Here is a 14,810-nt window from a genome sequence, read left to right on the forward strand (position 1 = left end):
TGAAGTGAAACTAACAGGCCTATAGTTTCCCGGGTCTACCCTCCAGCCCTTCTTGTAGATGGGTGTCATGTTTGCTAGCCGCCAGTTGACTGGGACCTCCCCTGATAGCCATGGTCAATTTCAAAGAATTGACTCTTGTTGTTGTATTTTTTTTGTTTGTTTGTTTGTTGGTAAGAGGTGATAAAATAGCAAGCAAGTGGTCTAAAAATCTGCAATGGCCAATTAATTTTTTTTTTAATGCATCTTTTCAATAACATATAGAGATCTCATTTAGCAGATTATGGATTACTAAGAATGAACCTTAAAGATGTTCCTATTGTTCTTGATCTTACTGTGAAAGCTTCAAAGAACTGTGCACCTACATAGAAGTAGTATTGCATCAACACTCCTTTTCCATTCACCCATGATGCAGCATTTTAAAAATCCTCAGGAAACAATATAATGAAACTATTTTCTAGACATGTACAGCAACCCTAATTTAGGAATTTAGGAGTAACTCAATTCAGGTCATATCTATTATGCCGAATACAGAACTGCAAAAGTTCTTTTAATGAAAGTTCATTCTTATGATCAGTTCAGGTGAATCCACTCGAAACTTTTACGATAGAAAATCTACATTACAGTCTATATGCAAATAGAATGCTCATGAACCAAAATGGCAAACAAGTAAGGTTGGAGTAACAGCAATTCTGATAACCTTCAGTCAGTTCTTAACCTATCTGCTTTCCCCTATTAGGTTTGCAATAGCATTTTTTTCTTTTTTTTTTTTTTTTAATTAGATCTTATAACATAGCATTTTATAACATAGCATTCAAAAATTTTCTAAGGTACAGAGTGACATCACATCTTCTTACTCCTGTATGAAGAAACATTTTAATGTCTTGTAAAACATTGGAAGATTTTATTCTATTCTTAATTGAATTTAAGTAGGTGTATTTGATATAACTGATGGTACTTTTGGAAAGCTGCAAACATAATGGCTTGGATCCAACTTCCACTGAAGTCAGTGGAAGCACTTCAATTGATTTAATGGTTCTTGGATTTGATCCAACATGCACTTTGATTTAATTGGACAATTCCTTGGTGTAAATGCAATACTTACTTGAGTACTCACATGCAATAAGCTTTTGTAAGATCTGGCCGACAGAAGTGAACAACTGAGAGACAAGAAGAGACACTTGCATGGCACAACTAGTTGAAAATCACAAGAAACTGAACATTTTGTGAATGTGAGAGTAGTTTTATACTTGTATGGCAGAACAACAGATCAGAAATTTACTCCACCTTACATATTCCTGTGAAACATCAATACAAATCTATAGTTTTCAGAGGTCATTACAAACCAAACTCCCAAGGGGTTAAAGAAATGGATGAAGAACTTGTTCTTATAAACCTGGCCTTATAGCTAACTATAGCAATTTCTTGGCATAGTTATTTGATATGGGGGAAAAAAAATCATTAAACACACTTTCTCACCTGTGATAATAACTATAGATAAAATACAGAAAATATGTCTGACTATAATTGTAATCATAATGTATTAGACTATATTCATCTGAAGCTGTTTCTACAAAACAATGACTATCTCAATTCCCTGCCCACTGCAGATTTGATACGGCATCAAAATGATTCATTTTAAGCCATCTCCATTTGGTCTTAAAAAAAAAATAATTAAAGAGCTTAAAAATTCCAATATATATCCAGTTCTTACTTTTGAAATGATGCAGTTCCACCATCAAAGCTTAAGTTTGTTTCACAAAAGTATTAAACAAGATTGAAAACTGTTTCACAGTTTCTAAGATAATCAGAGATTTCTGATCTTCTCTTCTATGATTTCACAGGTCTTAACTAGTGTTCCAAAAAGCTGTTAAAAGTGCTACATTTTCTGCCATGACATGACAAAATAAACAAACAAAAAACAAACAAAACCTCAGTCACCAGCTACAGTTAAGAAGAACTCATACTGAACATTGAATCAACTGCATTTCCAAATCAGTCTGCCTAGGCCACAATGGGCTACATGCTTCATTAGAATGAAAACATCAGCTTGCTGAAAGTACAACAGGCTGTCAGCCTGGGGCTGAAACCTGCCTGCTTCTAGGTGGCACAGTGTCCTGTCCATCCCTTTGTCATACCCTCTGCCCAAGTACCTTGTTCACCTCTGCTCAGGAAGCTCCATAACACTGCTAGTCCATTGGATTGCTGTCACAGCAGCCATACAGGTGCACATTTCTTCTGATCATGACCTCTCCCTGACCTGCATCAGCCTCTAAATGCCATTGCATGAGAAGCCCAGCACAACTTCTCTAGAAAGCCATTGTTAAAGCCTCTCTTCTCTGAGGCACTTTGGCAACCTTTCAGCACTAGGCAGGTACATGAAAATCCACAGCATGGGACACAGGGTGACCTGTTGTCTCCAGATATATCCAAATAACTGTCCATGGAAGCTAAACATGAATAGAACTGCAAACAGTGGCAACAAAGCAACTGAACTCAGCAGTATAAAGGTGGAAAAATGTACAAGGAGAAATTATATCTGTTTGAGATGTAAAGAGAAGAACTACAGTTCAGTCCAAAGTGTGTCCTAGTCCTGGGATTACAGTTTGCTTATTTTTGTGATCTTCTTCTACCCAGTTCTTTCTTCCATACAGTCTAGCCTTCAATCCTTTAATTCTTTTCATTCCTTTTCAATTTAAAAGGATCTCCTGGTTCCATCTCACTAATGCTTCTTCATACGCCAAGATATTTTCTACACACTTCTGGTGGCTCTCCACTTATTTCTCCTTGTATATTTTGTCTCTTAGGATTTTGGAAGAGCTATGATAAAAGAAAGCACTGAAGAGGAGGGAGGATCTCCTCCCCCCTCTAGAAGCATCATGTGGAAACTGAATACTGTAGCTATGGCCATAGAATATACAGACAAAAAGTCTGTTATTACTGAGTTAACTTAGCTCTGCACAGCACTGAACCGAAGTACCTAGGTGCAGAAGAAATCTATATACTTTCCCTACACAGCCAGTGATCTCTGCAGCCCCCCCATAACCAGCTATCCAAACTAACCAAATAACAGTATTTGGCATGCTATGGATACATTGCCTCCCATACACACAAATTCAGTTGGAAAACTCTCCTGAGAAAATGCAAAGCTACAATGCACTGTTGTAATAGTTTTACATCCCTTTTCAATAAGTTCAGTGTTTCTTACAAATCATACAGTATAGGTCTAACGGCTGTCCAGCTCTCCTCTGCCAAATATATCAGTGTAGTGTGCATTTCAAAGCATTTACATTTATTATTTTTCCAAATTTTATGCATTGGATTGAGTTCTCTAGAAAAGCCTCTAATTTAACAGTATTAACAATGTAGTAAATGGACCACTTTGTTTTTCTTTAAGATTTTTTTCCAGCTGTACTCTAAGGTCTAGTAATTAACAGATTGTAAGGATAATTGCAATAGTCTGGTAAAATCAGAATTAGCTGCCAAAGATTACATCAGTAAGAGAGAGCACAGATGCAAATTAGAAACTGCAAATTGCAGTGACCTGTGATTACAACTGGCTTAAATATACATTGAGCAAAACTAACCTTAGTTGTATTATAGCTGAACTGTACTTTGTTAATGTCATACAGGCATTGACACATGAACAAGCAGGTAAACCAACACGACAAGAATTAAATAAAAGACAAAATCACTGGGCTGCTAAACATGTGTCTTTTAGTGCTGTACTGTTATACACATAACAAGCTTACAGTAATGCTGTTCTTTTTATACTTCTTTCTGTCTAGAGAATACAATCTTCCATTATTCAGCTGTATAACAACTACCAGCCATTTAAGCTTTCTGCTCATAATTTTCATGTTGACCTTGCACATATTAACAAGCTTGGTATTCAAAAGCCCTTGAACAAGGTCACTGTATGCCTTCTGAAACCTTGCTTCTGTTGCTATGTTTCTCACTACAGAAATAAATATGTAACATAGTCAGAATTTTAATACTAGGAACTTACGAAAACTGAGAATCTCCTACCCCCTCTAGAAACATCATGTAGAAGTTGAATACTATAGCTATGGCCATACAGTATACAGACAAAAAGTCTGTTAAAATCATCAGACTTAGGCTCCTGGATATGTCGGGCTAATAAATTTACTGAGACAGAGTATTTCAGTTATGCTATATCACTACAATAGTTTAGAGACTTAAAAATGCAATCTGAAGGGAAATAAAAAAATGCAATCTGAAGGGAAATAACAGGACCTACCAAGTGTCACCAATGTACTGCCTTCAGGAAACAAACCTAAACTGTCTGTCACCACAAGTCCAGCTACTGATCCTCAGCACTGCAAAAGGAATTAAACTTGTTAGATAACTGTCTCTCTACATAGGGAGAAAGCCTTTCCAGAATTCAGTGCATCTACCAGATTTACCTGGACAAGACAAAACACCCAAGCAGTTAAGAAAGTAAAATGGCTGCACTGTCACTAGCTTTGCACTTGAGTTAAGAACACTTAAACCACAGAAACTCAAGAAAGGCAACCATCCCAAAATTTAGGCCATATTGTCTTAAGTGGAGTTCTGACCTCAACAACATAGTTTATCCCTTGGAAACCCATCCACAGCTCTGCCTAAAGTGCTCTAAATACTTGTAGGTGGATTATGCCAAGCTTTCTGGACTTGCTTATATTATCCTGATATTCAGATGCCATAGTTTTCAAAACTGAACAGATCTTCTAAAGGTTACAGAGATTCAACATTCATTCAAGGAGGAGAAAAAAAAAAAGCCACAACACAGCATAACATTCTCTACAATAGACAGTAGTTGAATTTATTGCAGCAGCCCTTTTACATTTACTTCATACCAACATTTACTTTTACTAATATCTTTTTTTTTTTTTTTCTGGCAGCAAGTCATGATGTTACTGCTTTATATTCCTAGTCAATGTTAACCCAGCTGTAAAATAAATGATATGAGCTATTTTAGAAACACTGAAGTGGCAAAATGCTACAGTAGAAAATATAGTAAAATCTCCCCTTTTTAATCATGCAAATCAGACTTGCCAGAAGGTATAGCTAGAGCACAATTACTGTTGCATACAGGAGTCACTCTCAGAAAAAGAAAAGGCAATGTTTGTATTCTGAAGTACTAAATAAGCTATAAAACTTTATCATTCTGTATTTAAACTTATTCTCTGACAAGCAAACTACCTTTCTCTCTGGGGGAAAAAAAAAAAAAGCCCCAAAGAGCCACAAGTTTCTGTAAGAAAAACTCAATTATACTTCACCAGATTTTTTCAGAAAGTAAAATGGTGATTTCCTGTTTTCTGCTCTGCGCTCCCCTTCTTTGTTTCGAAGAGAAAGATTACTTTATCTTAAACAGACCATGGTAATCTGTAACAGATTTCAGCTCTCAAGCCACCATCTTGCAGTAAGACATCATTAAGGAGCACGGAGCTTCACAAACTGGAAAAAATTTGCTTTCTTTCTGGAATCCAATCCACCTTCACCATGCAGCAAGGTCTGTGAAAAGGCAGTAAGATAGACAAGGGCTTTATTTGTACAACTGTAGTGAATCCAAAGATATTATTTTACAGCTGTCTGAACCATGTACTTAAGTAAGCCGGAACTGAGAACAAGAAACCAAAGGAAACACTAATTACAGCCCTCTTAGCATAGCACATGTATTTATTTTAAAGTCATATGTGATCAGTTAATTTACTCTGTACACATAAAGCTCAGTAAAGCTAGTGACAATTTCAAGAGTAATCCTAAACCACTGAATTCATGATAACCATATATATATATATCATTTATGTTTTGTGAACCACAAACATAGAAAAAGAAAGCCTATCTCTTCGACTGATGGAAACTTTTTCTAACCGCAAAGAAGAAAGTTTAGATAGTCCATCCTATTTAAAATAATAACTGAGAATTTCACAGTTTAAAAATTATCTAGTTGAGCATCCTTAGCTTTCCTATCTGTTTAAGTATTTCTTTTGTCTCAAGAAGAGCCTGAATAAACGTTTACCCTAGCAGGGATTTTGGCAGCTCCCTTTAGGTTTTGCTATTGCATTTCATAAACCAGTGGTTTTCTTCTTGTTGATAAGATAGCAACAGAGTCAGATGTGAACAGTGGAAACCAAAAGACCAGATTGCTCATTTAACACAAATGAGTGCTTTGATCACTGAATAATCATTTAGCATTGTGTATTAAGTATCTTACCCCACTGTTATTTACAAGATGTGTTTCCTCATGGCTATTGAGGGAAGAAGACATCTTTTCCCCCTTTCTAACTGTTAAAGAAAAGAGAAAGCCAAGCAGACTCTCATTTTGTGGTTGGCAATATGTTTCTAACACTCCTTTCCCCAAGGAGACTAGGGACAGCAAGTTCTTTCATTTTTACCAGTTGCAAGAGAGAAACATATCACAGGTGGCCACTCTCTTGAACATATGCCATTAGCTCTGCTCATTTGTATATTCACTAGAACAAATGACACACACAAGTATCCTCATGTACATACCCAGGGAGTTAGTGCCACCAGCCTGAGAAAATCATACACATGGCTAGAAAAGAAACATAAAAATATCTATTGCATTGAGATAAGACCTTGTGGGGCTCTGCCTCAGTTCATGGTACACTCAGCTGTGTGCTGAGCAGTTTATATTTCTGTAACTGATGTGATGTTCCAACTGACTTAAAAATCTAAATTTATTTTACTAGGCTACCAAACTACCAGAACTGATGAATTGGAAACAATTTTCACTTGTTTAGCTATTTTAGAAAGCACCATAAAGAACAGCACTGCGGGATGAAAATTTATGCACTCAGGAAAGCAGAGAATGACATACCACTATTTTGATTCCAAGTGTCTCAAGGTAATTTAGAAAACATATTGCACTGTTTTTTTGGAAGAAGCATAAAGATTACACTGTGTGTGTGTGTGTATGTGTGTGCATGTTATAGTCTAACAGACTTTCCACCTTACCATAGGGCACTATACAGAAAGAGCAGACTGGTATGCTCAAGCAACAAGAAATATAACTAAAACAGGAATTCAAACCACCTTTATGTTTTTTTTTGTTTTGTTTTTTGTTTGTTTGTTTAAGTCTTGGAAAAGAAGGAACCAAAGCTACCAAAGCTGGTGTTCTCCATACAGGCTCTGTAGCTTTGAACAAAGGGTAAGGCACAGTTTTGCCTTTGTTTTACTTGATCTTTGCTTTGCAGTAAAAATTAGTATTTTTATGTTGTGGTAGTCACTTACTGGAGTGGAGGAGAAGAAATTTTCTTTAACATAGAGTGACCTAATTCCTAGGGTGTGCTTGGTAATACATACTGAAAGGACCACCTACCTTCCTTGGAAAGAAAAGCACCAAGACAAGAAAACAAAAGGGCTCACAAGGAAAAGTCTGAGGTGAAAATGCAGTTACAGCACTTCTGGTCTTCCAAAGGCAAGATGAAATCCCAAGCCTGACTGAAGACCTTGCTTGACCTGGAATACTACAGACCTACTTGTAGGTTTCCAATTCTGCCAGAGCACTTGGCTGAGCCATGCAAACCATTCAGGCATAAACAGTACAGACCGCCTCATAATACTTTTATCCCACATCAGGAAACTTTTGAGGACCAAGCCTGCAATATAGGTTATTAACAGTCTAAGTCTGTTCAAAATGAGCAGTGTCTGCCTGCCAGCCTAGCTTCAGGTGCAACTAAATAGCCAGTATTATCCCAAAAGTCATCTCAGCAGTACCAAAACCCATTTTAAATGTTAGATTATTTGTCCCTACCAAGCAGTACATAAATCTGATGCCTGTCCTTACCAGCAGCCCCTAATAGGTGAGAGTTACAGGTAGCAATATTGCCACATTTCAAACTTTGCTTTGTTGTCCTTTCCAAACCACAGCTTAGTTTACCTGAATTTATTGACTTACTACCCTATCACAGGACCCTTTAATCATTAGCTCTGCCCTTATAAAGGTTAGACCTTAACCTGTCTGGTGTTCCTTCTACATCTCATTTAATCTAAAGCCGATAGCCTCTGTTCTGAACCCTAACTCCATTTTAAGTTTGTCATTTATTACAAACATGTCTTAGATACAGCTACAAAGCCTGTGTTGATGCTAAGCTGTCTTCTTACTGGAGTGTAGATAAATGATTTGCATCTGTGCCTCCTTTTCTAAATTTGGTCAGTGGGGCTTTGCTGATGTAGATGAGCTGAGATTCATCTCGTTAATGATGCAACTCATTTGTTGTGAGCAATATGGAATAAGAGAAAGCTTTAAAGAAAACGCTTAAAAATAATTGCTCTTATTACAAGGTGCCTGGGTCCTTTCTGTAAAACAGATAAAGAATAAAGCAATGTCATCTCTGAGTTAAACTAATTGATGCAGCACCTGGAAGAAAGGAACACAAAGGCAGTTTGAGAAATGTTGTTAGGCAAAGGTGGGACAGTATGCTGGAGGAGCTCCATATACAGCTCTCTGTTTTGATTACTTCTGTGTTGTCCCCTCCTTGAGTTGTGAGCTACCCTCCTGAGGATTCAAACTCTTCATGTGTACAGTACAAGAAGCCAACCTATTATGCAAAATGATTTAGAGTGATGATTTAGACCTGGTTAAATATCATGCCTGTTTGCTCTTTGGCTGTGTAATGGCTTAATTCTTTAATGTATAAAAACAAAAGGATTTAGTGTGTTATGTGTAATGATAAACTGTTACCAGGTTACAGCTGATAGGACCCTTAAAAATCTCTGATCAAATATTCAAAAACTTGTGGAGGGTTACAGAAATATGTCCCTGGATCACACTTGTGCATGGGTATTTGTGCAACTAAATGGATTTGTTAAATTTCCTAGATTTCTGTGGTACTTCACATGGTAAAAAAATCAGACAGCATTATCTTTACAGGTCTAGATATTGCAAGCCTTCTATAAGAGTTCTTCACCACACTGAAGAACATCAGTTGCAGCCATGTTATTACTGGCATAGCTATAGGGAGACTCCTTTGGCTCATGGACTATACGCAGGAATTATTCCCTACAACAGATCAAATCTGGAAAAATTCTGTCCAAGTTACACCTAGGCTACTCTTCTGACCTACTTATTCCAGACACTGGTTATCCCATGAGTCTGCTCAAGTGTCTGGCCAGCAGCTGGCAAACACAATAGCACTGCTATACTTCACTGAGGTACAGCCAGAGAGTACTGGAAGGATGTTCTTACACACTGACAGACATCAGCTTTTCTGCACCTTATCCTCACTCTACTCTCAATGCATTAGTTTGCATGTCCCTATGTCATGGGGAACACAAGTTAAGGAGAAACATTGTTCATGGTCTAGTAAATAACATTAAGAAAATGTCTCAGGACATAGTGGTCTTTCTTACATATCTGAATATCTTAAGATTTTTTTTCAAATGTCACCTGAATAGACCATATATGTATGCACCTTACTGTACCTCCAGGGAATCCTGTAAACTTCATTAGCAGTTACAAGATGCAAGGAGAAAAAAAAAAAAAAAGCACAATTTTTCACAATTTTATTTGAATGTTAAGTGATTTCGAAACCCCAAATTTCAAAATGGTATGTTTTGAGTGATTACAGAGATAGAGCAACAAAACTGTGTAGACATATTTCTAAGCCATGAAAAAGACAATTATGTAGGATGTTTGGAGTAAAACTATGAACTCTGTAGCTATTTTTCTTCAACATATGAGTATATGGATAATCCTGAGCCATGACAAAATAATTTAATATTTTTAGCTTTCATATTAGCTATTATATTCATATTTATTATTAGCTTTCACATATTGTCACTCTGTAGCTGTCTGTTGAATTTGTTCTGAGCTGATCCTGTGTGAACAATGAGTACAGTATTTTTCATATCCAGACAAAAGGCAGCATACCAGATTTTCTGAGTTTGGAAAACACAGCTAAAAGGTCTTTGCTATGTAATTTGCCCACCCTCATGGAACGACCTCCCATCCCACTCCCCGAAATCATCTGACTTCAGAGCAGTTCAGTTCCTGGCAGCCATGGATACTTCTATGGTACCTGCTGTGTCTGAAGGTTTATTCCTGACTTCTTCAATCAATCAATGTCAAGACTGAAAGCACAATGACATGCAGCTCTCTTTGGGCATCCAATCACTCTGAAATGGTGTGTTTGTGAAACAAGCAAAGCTCTTCAATGTGAGGACTAGAAAGACAGGAACACATACAGAGTGTCATCAATCAATGAATTTTCCTGCAGGTGCAACATTATCTGTCAGAGAGCCTGTTTTCCTGAAAGCCAGGGTTTAAAAATGAAACTAAACTATTTTTGAAAACAAAATTACTTATGCCAATTTGTCTCTCTTTTCAAAACAAGATATTCATATTTCAGATCTGTATCACTATTCTAATATCATAAACTGGTTTAATTCTTCCTAGACAGTGGGGGAAGAGATACGCATCTGAGTTATCCAAACCAGGCTAAGGTCTCTTCCTGCATTCAGGGTTTCACAACACATATCAGTAAGGATGAAAGCTTTTATCATTGGCACTTTTAAGAAGTCTTTTATGTTGTACAGATAGTTAGTTTGCAATGACCTCCTTCTTCTAGATTCTCATTTATGAACAAAATCCTGAGCATTTAACGAGCCATTGAAGAGAGCCTTACCAGGCTAGCTCTTGCTATTATTCACGTCTGCTTTCACCCACCTTAGGAGAAAACACATGTGAATTAAAGCAGATGCATTAGGCTGTGGTTTGCATTGTCTGCCAACAGCTGCCTCAGACTCATTCCTGTGAGTACATGTATAGAAAGATTGCATGGAGTCCTTTACAGGCACCCGACTTCCATGTAAAGTGCAGCTGAGATCTGTGCAGCTAAAATGGAAATGAGGATCTGCTACCTCTTTACACAAAGGACTAGTGTTTTTCTATAAGAGACTTTCCTTTCTCCTTTTTTCCATCCTCTGGCTGAGAAGAGAAGAGCAGCTTTTCTTTCCCGGCTGCCTGCAATGTTACTTTGAGGTACCAGAAAATAGCAATTAGATCTTGTCTACATGGAAACTTCTGATTGGTCTGAAAACGTGTCAAAAAATAATACTTGTACTCCGCAACAGCCCTTCTTCTTCAAAGCTGATAAGCAAATTTGGTTTTTATTTCTTTCCTGCTAAAATCAACATCTAAAATATTGAGTGTGTGGTACCATATTAAACTGTGCATTGCACAGCCACTTTATGTTCAGGACAACAGGTCAGCTGAGGAGAAAAAAAAGGCAACAAAGGCAACTTTTTTTTTTTTTTTAAATCTGCTCACATTGTTGAATTCCCAAATTCAGTGCAGCAGATTTCCAAACTCTTGGGAAAAGCAGAGCAGTACAAGTCAGCATGCTATACCGTATAAGCTTCCAGCACAAATGCCAGTAGCCTGGTTACAGCCACTTATTCCACTACACTCTCGTTCGTGTGACAGCAGAGGTCACACTAACAGAAGTCACGACAGATCACATCTGCTCTGCTCAGTGAAAAAGCAAACATGCCAGTCACCTGGTCCGAGCTGATCATGCCAGCCCATCTGGGAAGGGGCAGCCTGGGTAAGCTCTGATAATGAAAGCCTTTGGACTGGCCAAAGCAGGCAGTGAGAGAGGGATACTGCAGCCAGGTAACTTACTGAGAAGAGTAGTGATTAAAAATATATATTTGTATTTTCTCTTGAGGAACAGAAGCAGCTGGGACCTGGATATAGTGAGAATCATTTTAAGATCTTTTTGTTTTGGTTTAGACCTAAAGCAAAAGATGCATTACTGCAGAAGTGTGTTTGTCTAGCTTCATCTCCTAATGCCTCTGATCCTTAGAGATCACTTTACACAGCTTGGTGTGCGATGACAGCGCAGGACTGCCACTGCAACGTTTCACAGCTCTTTCTGAGCCACACCAGCCTTATTCATCACCACAGGTTTTCTCTGTCATGTTGGCTTTTGCTCTCAAGTTATGTTAAAATACATTAATTTTACATGCCAAAATGCGCAAATCCATCTGGACAAAGCTGTAGGAAAACAATCTTACCAAACAGCAGCGTACAGGTGTAAGCCCAACACCTTGGTCAGATTTCTCTTGGATGTAACAACAGCAGCGGGGCCCCAGCTAAAAGACGTCATTCAGAGCTGATTGGGACCAAATCATCTTGCCAGTTTAATCATTGTCCTCTTGTGCTGGTTATTTCCCACTTACCCAGCAAGTTAAGTGGGAAAATTGCTTTCAGTGGATTTTGGATTGGGTCCATAGGCTTTGGTTTTTGAGGCCTGCTGTGAGGGAGAAACTTTTTCTGTTGTTTATTCCACATAAAAGGACAACGGTCTAACAGGTTCTGCAAGTTTTAAAAATAATACCTAAGATGAAGAAATGATTGAAATGTTAATCGGATGCAAATTGTAGACATTAAGTGCTAAATTCGCCACTGCTTAGGGTGTTTTTTAATCTGCGACTTGCATGAACATGTGAGTAATTTCAGCTCTTTGTTAATGCCATGGCACCCACCTGGCCAGGCTGTTCTTCCCCTTCCATGTGAAGTCAATGCCAGAAAGGATGGTTTTTTTTCAGAGCAGTCTTATCAAATCATTACATTTAGCTTTTTCTTAACTGTCCTTGCAATACAGTTTCCTAGATAATCAGCAAGAAAATAATAGTGCTCCAGATCTGAAGGAAGGTAAGGACCATGCTCCAATTAGGTTGGATGTTTATTAATTTAACTCACTGAGGAATTACTGACTACATCTAAGTCAATGTGGCCACAACTCTACTTCAATGACTTCTGCCAGGCAAAGGATTTTTACAACTTCAAGCCTTGTCACAGCTGGCTCTGAGCAAACCCTGAGGAAACATACAGCCTTCATATACAGGGCCTGATATAGAGTGTTATTTTCCAGCAGAACCAGTTGTTAGGAGACCTAATTCTATTTCACAAACTCCTGGGGGTTGCTTCCTTTTGAATCACAATCTGTTTTTCCAAGAGACTGGATCATCATTACATATGGCAATATCACAACAACCACGTCATCCTCCTAGCTGCTGCCTGCCCGTGGAAGAGGCTGGATGGCATTGCTATGTCTAAAAGGAAACATTCCTTTCCACTCACTTCCCTTTGTGGCACATTAGGGAAGGAAGATCAAAAGCTGTCCATCTGGACATGCAAAGAAGCCCAAGCTGGAGACACGGAGCTTTCACCCTCCTCTCTACCACACTCTGTGTGCTGGGGTAATGGTCACCAGTAGAGTGATTGCCACAGGCCTGTCCATACCAATGCAATGTTTCCAACCAGCTCTTGAAGGGGACAGTCCACAAGAGAAGAAAGTAGCTCTTTTCTTGACAGTATAGAAACACCTTCTCATTGTATTACAAAGGATTCAGGGATCATACTATAACCAAAACCAAAGTGAAGTGTTTTAGTGTCTGACAAACATGCTGATTTCTGCTATATGAGGAATGGTTCAGATAAACAAGAAACCTACCTCTGTTGTTTCCATACCACTTTCAAATACTTCATGCACGTACATGAAATAAGGGAGATTTCTGATTTACCACATACCACTGTCTACTCTTGTTATGAATTCGTGGCTTCAGTTCCTGTGTGTTATCTTCTCCTGCAAAAATCCTGACTGTTGTCAGGGTAGGGTAATGACAGAAACACAAGTCCAAATCATCAGTAGCATTGCATTACTCTTTAACACAGAAAAGCAGACATTCTTCAGCTGTGCCAGTTCCTATACGGGCATGGAGATTTACTGCAGCATACTCCACCTACTGTGGTACTATCCAGTTGAAGTCTGGAATATTCTTTTTAAGAGGGGATCTTTTTAGGCACAAATGTTATTACTCTCAAGTCCATCAAATTCCAGCAGAAAATTTACAGCACACTGTAGGAGCCAGGATGACACACTGTCCTAGTTTAAGAAGAATATAAATGGGACAGCATAACAGGGAGATAGCTAGAACAATGCTCTTCCTCAAACTGCTATGGTACTAATCATTATAACAACTAGGAACTAACACTAAATTGAGAGGGAGACAAATCTCTTGTTTATCTGACATATATAATTTGTCTCTCTGATAGGACAATATGTGGCAATTTTGTAGTGGCATTTTTTTAAAATCTTAACTTCCCTGGCAATCAGAGTTTGCTGTATGACTATTGGTGGTAGTTTAAAATAAAGCTCAGTTGTCGTGATTCTGTTTTTGAAGTACTTAGAATGTCAGTTCCTAGGAAACTTAGTGAAAATAAAGAGCTGCATGTAATAGAAAGATACTGCAACATCTGAATGGCTTCTGGCTAGATGGAAAAGTAATGTAGTAAGAACAAAACTGAAGGCTTAGTTACTTATATGAGGTGTAATTATCTTGCTAAAATCTGTAAGCAATTTAAAAAACATTTTTTCAAGGTCAGAAGGAGCAGCAGAGCACGGGAAAGATGAAAATAGTGGGTAAAATGAAAAAATGTAACCTGGAAGTCGAGAAGAATATTTTTGTATGCAGAACTAGAAATTCCAGTTTATAATTATGTAGTTTTATTTCACCCATTACTGACATCTTGAAGTTCATGAATTTCAATGTAGTCTGCTTTTTTGAAGAGTATTGCAATAGAAATGGTATTTGATTTGAAATTTGTTTTTCTCTGCCAGGGCATAATCTGCAGGGGATTCGGCTGGATCTGAAAACAAAAACTGTTGCTGCATTTTATCATCATGCTGACAATGACACTGACAACATGTACAAATCAGCTAGGTAATGAAGAAATTAAGCTTATAATAATTTATAGCTTGCCTCCTAAGAAAGCA

General features: G+C 37.9%; 1 long non-coding RNA gene across 1 annotated transcript; it reads right to left on the minus strand.

Annotated features, from left to right (window-relative positions):
• Positions 1-4,654: 4,654 nt before the first annotated feature.
• LOC308186149 lies at positions 4,655-12,135 on the minus strand. Its single transcript, XR_013943930.1, has 3 exons — positions 12,046-12,135; positions 10,047-10,190; positions 4,655-5,514 (listed from the first exon to the last, which is right to left on the minus strand). It is a non-coding gene; the product is annotated as an uncharacterized lncRNA (long non-coding RNA).
• Positions 12,136-14,810: the final 2,675 nt, after the last annotated feature.

Source organism: Anser brachyrhynchus, assembly GCF_964034855.1.
Source record: "Anser brachyrhynchus genome assembly, chromosome: Z".
Classification (NCBI taxonomy): Eukaryota; Metazoa; Chordata; class Aves; order Anseriformes; family Anatidae; genus Anser; species Anser brachyrhynchus.